The 6,545-nt window shown below is 40.6% G+C and overlaps 1 pseudogene; it reads left to right on the top strand.

Annotated features, from left to right (window-relative positions):
- The first annotated feature begins 3,595 nt into the window (after window positions 1–3,595).
- LOC117071615 lies at window positions 3,596–4,456 on the top strand (annotated as a pseudogene).
- Window positions 4,457–6,545: the final 2,089 nt, after the last annotated feature.

The following is a 6,545-nucleotide window of genomic DNA, read 5'->3' on the forward strand; positions in this document are numbered from 1 at the left end:
TGCCTCAGCCTCCCAGTTAGCTGGGATTACAGGCATGCGCCACCAAGCCCAGCTAACAGATTATTTTACAGATCACATGACATCAGTAAATTAGGAGACTGATGTCTAAATACAGGCTGGTAAGTTTGGGGGACGGTGGAGATGTGCTAGTCACTAGGAGTGGAAGGAGCTCTGAGCATTGGCTACTTTTAGTGACTGAGCTTGTTAGAGAGGAGTCTTACACTTTAGAAATTGCGGTTAGAGGCTGAGAAGTCCAGAGTCAGCCTCCGAGTGTCACTGCCCCTAACCTGCTCATGGCCTTTGCCAACAGTCTCTGGCTGTAATATATGGGACTGGTGATTGCACTGCCGAACTCTGGCAAAACACTCTTAGATCTTGCCATTTGCTTAGGAAAAGAGTCTGTTTTATTTTTGTTTTTTTGTTTTTGTTTTTTTTTGCAAAAATAGTTGATAATGTACATGTTTCCTCTCAATTATAGCTGGTTTTTCTGTGTTTCTGTTTAAAAGTTGGGGTAGAATGAAGGTGGAAAATATAAATCTGTTGCATGAGGAAATGAGTGGGATCTTAAAGAAAGGCATGCATTCCTCTATCTAACAGGGCATTTTTTTTTTTTTAAAGTTAAGCACCTTGGTAACTAAAGCCTTTAAAATAGCCATAAAGGTTATATATTGACTGAATTACTTTAAAGGCTTAGGTTTATTTCTGTGGGCCTGAATTGGTAAGAATTAGGGTATAGAAATGAGGCTGATCTTTTGGAGTAATATACATTATAATTATAAGTAAATATGCAAAGGCTTAACAACAAGAACAACAGAAGACTAGCAAATAGAAAGATGTTGGATTAATGAGAATAAATTGAACACATACATATAACTCTGCATCCTCCAAAAATCGTTATTAAATATATATTTAATTTATGATATTAAATACATAAGAATAAACCAGCCTGGCCAACATGGCAAAACCCCGTCTCTACTAAAAACACAAAAATTAGCTGGGTGTGGGGGCATGTGCCGTTGATCCCAGCTACTCAGGAGGCTGAGGCAGGAGAATCACTTGAACCCGGCGGGGTGGAGGTTGCAGTGAACCGATTGCACCACTACACTCCAGCCTGGATGACAGAGTGAGACCTTGTCTGAAAGAAAAAAAAAAGAAGAAGAAGAATAAACCACAAGGACAATGCATATGGGAAAGGAGATGATTGTCGCAAAGTTTTGAAGGCTTAAAAGCAGAAGGGCAGTGGTAAATATATCGGATATTTTTCGTACATCATTTCAATTTTTCCCAGCCTTGAGCGGGACAAGGCAGCTGAATGATATCCATCTGAGGCACTCTGAATGCACCGCAGAGGCTCTCCAACACCTGGGGACAGAAAAGAAAGGCAGAAAGGAGTCTTCTGAGAAGCAAAAGGCTGGAAGTTGAACTGGAGAGCAAAGAGAGCTGTCCAGCAACCCAAAAGGTTGGCAGCCTGGTTTAAAGCACATATAAATCTCCCACAGCCAAAACACGAGGTCTGGGCAATAAAGCACAAAGAGATCTTTAGAGTCTCTCCAGTGCTCATATCCCAAGCCCAGCTGGAGGGAAAGTCCTAATCTCTTCCTCAAAATACTTGCAGCCAAGGTGAGTGAATCTAGCGAAAGCTGCAACCAAGTCCAACTTACAGATTAAATTGACTCAGCCTGCTACACTCATGGACCCAAAAGAGGTGTACCCTTCTCTGGAGGTAAATATTAGCACTTAAAAAATTTTTTTCCTTTCTTTTTTTTTCATAGAGATGGGGTCTCACTATGTTGCCCAGGCTGGTCTTGAACGCCTAGGCTCAAATGATCCTCCCACCTCAGCCTCCCAAAGTGTTAGGATTATAGCTGCAAGCTACCACGCCTGGCCGATGTTAGCACTGTTTAAGCTACTGTTCTTTAATATACAATTACTAGCATAAAATTAAAATTAAAGAGATATGTGAAGAAGCGAGAAGATATGACCTATGGTTGAGAGAGGTCAGTAGAAGCCAACCCAGAGATGATTTTAATGTTGGAATTATCAGACATGGACTTTAAATAAGTAGAAAAAATATGTTAAAGTATCTATTGAAAAACATGTGTGAATAGAGAGGGAATATAAGCAGACAGCTAAAATCTATTAAAAAGAACCAAATGAAAATCTTACAAATAAAAAAATGATACTGGAAATGAATAATTTATATAATGTGTTTAACAGCAAACTGGACACAGCAAAGGAAAAGAGGCTCAGCAGAAGCACAATACCTGTAGAAGTGCAAAACATACTGAATATTGCCAAGAGAAATAAAAAAGATCTAAATAATAAAGATTATACACATGCGCACACACACACACACACTTTTTTTTTTTTTGAGATGAAGTCTCACTCTGTCGCCCAGGCTGGAGTGTAGTGGCGCGATCTGGGCTCACTGCAAGCTCCGCCTCCCAGGTTCACGCCATTCTCCTGCCTCAGCCTCCTGAATAGCTGGGACTACAGGCGTCCGCCACCACGCCCGGCTAATTTTTTTTTTTTTTTTAGTAGAGACGAGGTTTCACCGTGTTAGCCAGGATAGTCTCGATCTCCTGACCTCGTGATCTGCCCGCCTCGACCTCCCAAAGTGCTGGGATTACAGGCGTGAGCCACTGTGTCCGGCCACAAACTTTTTAAATGCATTGCACAACTCAATATTGTTGAGATGCTCATTCTTCTTTACCGAATCTATAGATTAATGATAGATTCAGCACAAATCCAACAAATCCTCTAAGTCTCACCTCTTGTCCCAGCCATAACTGTAGAGGCCAGTTTTGAGCATGCTTGAAACACCTGCATAGAAGTCTAAACTGCCAATGCCTCTCTTAGGCTTCTTGGATGTCAAGTGGTGGGATACCTGGAGGAACCCGGTTGACAACTCACATACAAGTGCCCCGAAGCTGTGGCCAACAATATAATGCATTCTTCTATCTCTCTCCCTTCTTGACTCACCCCCATTCCTAAGTCTCAGGATCATACCCACACGTAAACATTTTGTGCATCAGCCTTTGTCTCAGGATCTGCTTTTGAGGAATCCAGACAAGACAATAACTGATTCAGCAGACTTGAAAAAGTTCAATCTTATGCCAGCAGTGGAAAAATCCAAGAAGAAACTTGTAGCATGGAAATGCCAAAGGGCTCAGAAGTTAATGACACTGGGTACCTCTGGAAGTGGGGTGAAGAAAGGATAAAAACAGAAAGACTTAAAAAAAAACAGTTAGATTTGGAATCTCCTTACCAATTCCATTTGTTAGAATGATAGCCTTAGTATCACCGTAGCAGAATTTTTGAGGTTTGTTCTCTCTAGTAAGAGGACTGAGGGCTATGAGACTTTAGGACAATTGAGGATAGAGACTTAGTGAAAATGTACATGCTGAATTTTAAAACCTCTCCTCTCCCTCTTCAGCCCTTTCACTTATTTTATTTCTAGAATGCTGGCAGTCAGCTTTAGATCCTCTAGACAAGAGATTAGAAGACTCTACACTAAGAAACTCAACTAGCCAGCATGCACAACTGATTTCCCCAAACATGAGGTCCTGCAGCCCAGGTCTTAACCTGACTCAGGATGAGGGGGTAGTGGGTCGAGGTGGGGCTGTTGAAAGTGCCCCTGCTTGCCACATACTTGCACATCCTACCCCCTCAGCTCTCCCTTGCCCTTCACTCATGGAAGTCTTCAGGCAAGTTTTTCACTTACAAAGGACGGCCTATCTTCTACCGAGACTCTGTGGATGTGGTTGGAAGTCCAGAGATAGTTGTTCTTTTACATGGCTTTCCAACATCCAGCTATGATGGGTACAAGATTTGGGAAGGTCTGACCTTGAGGTTTCATTGAGTGATTGTCCTTGATTTATTAGGCTTTGGCTTCAGTGACAAACTGAGACCATATCACTATTCCATATTTGAGTAGGCCAGCATCCTGGAAGCACTTTTGTGGCATCTGTCTATCAAATGGAGGTATCTTTCCTGAGACTCACTGTCTACTCCTTCTCTAAAAGCTGCCTAAAGATGGAGCTGTGCTGTCACCCATACTCACACAGCTGATGAACTCCTTTGTATTCTCTCGAGGTTTCACGCCAGTCTTTGGGCCATATACTCAGCCGTCTGAGAGTGAGCTGTGGGACATGTGGGCCGGGGTCCGCAACAATAACAGGAATTCATCACTGACAGTGTCTTAGAGTACATCAATCAGAGGAAGCAGATTAGAAAGCGCTGCGTGGGAGCTCTTGCCTCTGAAAGTATCTCCATTCATTGTATCTATGGGTCATTGAATCCTGTAAATCCCTATCCAGAGTTTTTGGAGCTGTACAGGAAAATGCTTCTGCGATCCACAGTGTCGATTCTGGATGACCGCGTTAGCCACTGTCCACAGCTAGAGGATCCCATGGGTTTCTTGAATGCATATATGGGCATCACCAACTCCTTCTGAGATGGAAAGAGTCGCTTCCGTGTATTATTTCCCCTATTCCCTTATACGTTGTGTATTCCACTTAGGAAGAAACGTCCAAAAGACATCCTAGCCATCAAATACTATTCTCTCACAAAGTCCACTTTACTCAAATCGGTGAACAGTATGTAGGAAGAAGCCAGCATGAGCTCTAACTAAGGTTGACATAATAGTCTATCTCCCTTTTTTTTTGACATCTGATCAAATTTACAGACTTGCCTTTGTTTTTGTGTTATTAGGAAATTCTGATGAGCACTACTACTCACTGATGCAGAAAGACGTTCTTTTGCCTGGAAGGCTTTTTAACACTTTGGACTTTTCTGAAGTATTTAGAAGTGCTAATTTCTGGTCCAGCCCCAATAGGAATTCTACAATGAAAAGTGGGCTTCTTTACCTGTCCTTCAATGGCTTTTTAAAAGTTCTTTAAGCAGCACAGAGCTGAGTCTCCTTTGTCATACCTTTGGATATAGTTTCATCAGCTGTTTTTAATTATAAACATTTTGTTAAAAGAGATACTTGTTTAAATAATGTAGTGTTCTAAGTATGATATAGGACCATTATTTACCTACACATTACATATATTTTATAAGGATGCTAAACCGAAATATCCTTACTCTGTCAGAGTAGTGAACTTAATTAAACATGTTTCATTTCTGAATAAATTGAACTAAATCCAAACTATTTACAGAATTTCCTAAAATCACAGGGCATTAAGGACCAATAGCACCTGTGCCAGAGATTTACTATTACTAGCTGGGAAGACCAATTCTAACAGCAAATAACAATCTGAGACTCCTCATACCTCAGTGCTTAGAAGCATGTCTCTCTTGAGTTACCGTAGAAGGGAAGAGACTGTTTTGTAGTCCAAATCACACAGAATATACATTGATTCCTTTATGATGACTGCTTAACTTCCCATTGCCTGTGCCAGAGAGGCTTTCTCATGTAGCTGATTAATTCCTGTACTTTACAGACAGGAAAGTTCCAGAAACATTAAGAATTCTGAAAGATCTATGAGCAAATGGTGCTGAATACTTTTTTTTTTAAGCCACGTTTTACTGTCTTAGTCAAAGCAGGATTATTAAGTGATTATTTAAAATTCATATTTTTAAAATAGCAACTTCAAGTATAACAACTTTGAAACTGGAATAAGTGTTTACTTTCTATCAATAAAAATGAATTGTGACAAAAAAAGAAATCCAACTAGTCTAAGAGAAAAAAGTCCTAAAGATACTGGCATCGGGCCTGGTGCAGTGGCTCATGCCTGTAATTCTAGCACTTTGGGAGGCTGGAGCGGGCGGATCACTTGAACATCTCAAAACCCTGTCTCTACTAAAAATACAAAAATTAGCCAGGTGTGGTAACACACACCTATAATCCCAGCTACTTGGGAGGCTAAGGTAAGCGAATCGCTTGAACCTGGGAGACAGAGGTTGCAGTGAGTTGAGATCACACCACTGCACTCCAGCCTGAGTGATAGAACAAGACTCTGTCAAAAAAAAAAAAAAAAAAAAAAGATACTGGCATCAAGGTTTTCCCACATGAATGACTTAGTCAGAATACCACAGTCAGCAGGTCTCACCCATTTAGACAAATTTTCCAATCAGTTTTTTAAATCCCATTTTTAAATATGAATAAACAACTATGAACTAGTAAACACCTAAGGAAGCCTATAACATGACAGAAATCAAAACAACTAATAGAAAACAACAAAACTTGGAAGAAGTAGAGACAAAGCAGGAAGATGAAACTTCAGAACTTCAGAAAGAAAAAAGAAACTATTATTAATAGCCTCTGAAATAAAAGGATTCATGAAATGAGAAGAGGTTTTGTGGGAAAAAAAAGAACGAGGAACACTTGTCTTGGTTGTTTGTGCTGCTATAATAGAATAATGAGATTGAGTAATTTACTAAATAATAGAAATATATTCTCTCATAGTTCTGGTGGTTGGGAAGTCCAAGCTCAAGGTGCTAACAGGTTTGGTGTCTTGGGAGGGCCTGGTCTCCAATTCCAAGATGGGGCCTTGGAGTCTTCATCCTCCAGAGGGGAAGAATGCTGTTCCTCAAATAAC

Source organism: Trachypithecus francoisi, unplaced genomic scaffold (assembly GCF_009764315.1).
Source record: "Trachypithecus francoisi isolate TF-2019V2 unplaced genomic scaffold, Tfra_2.0 Lachesis_group3, whole genome shotgun sequence".
In the NCBI taxonomy this organism is placed as follows: domain Eukaryota; kingdom Metazoa; phylum Chordata; class Mammalia; order Primates; family Cercopithecidae; genus Trachypithecus; species Trachypithecus francoisi.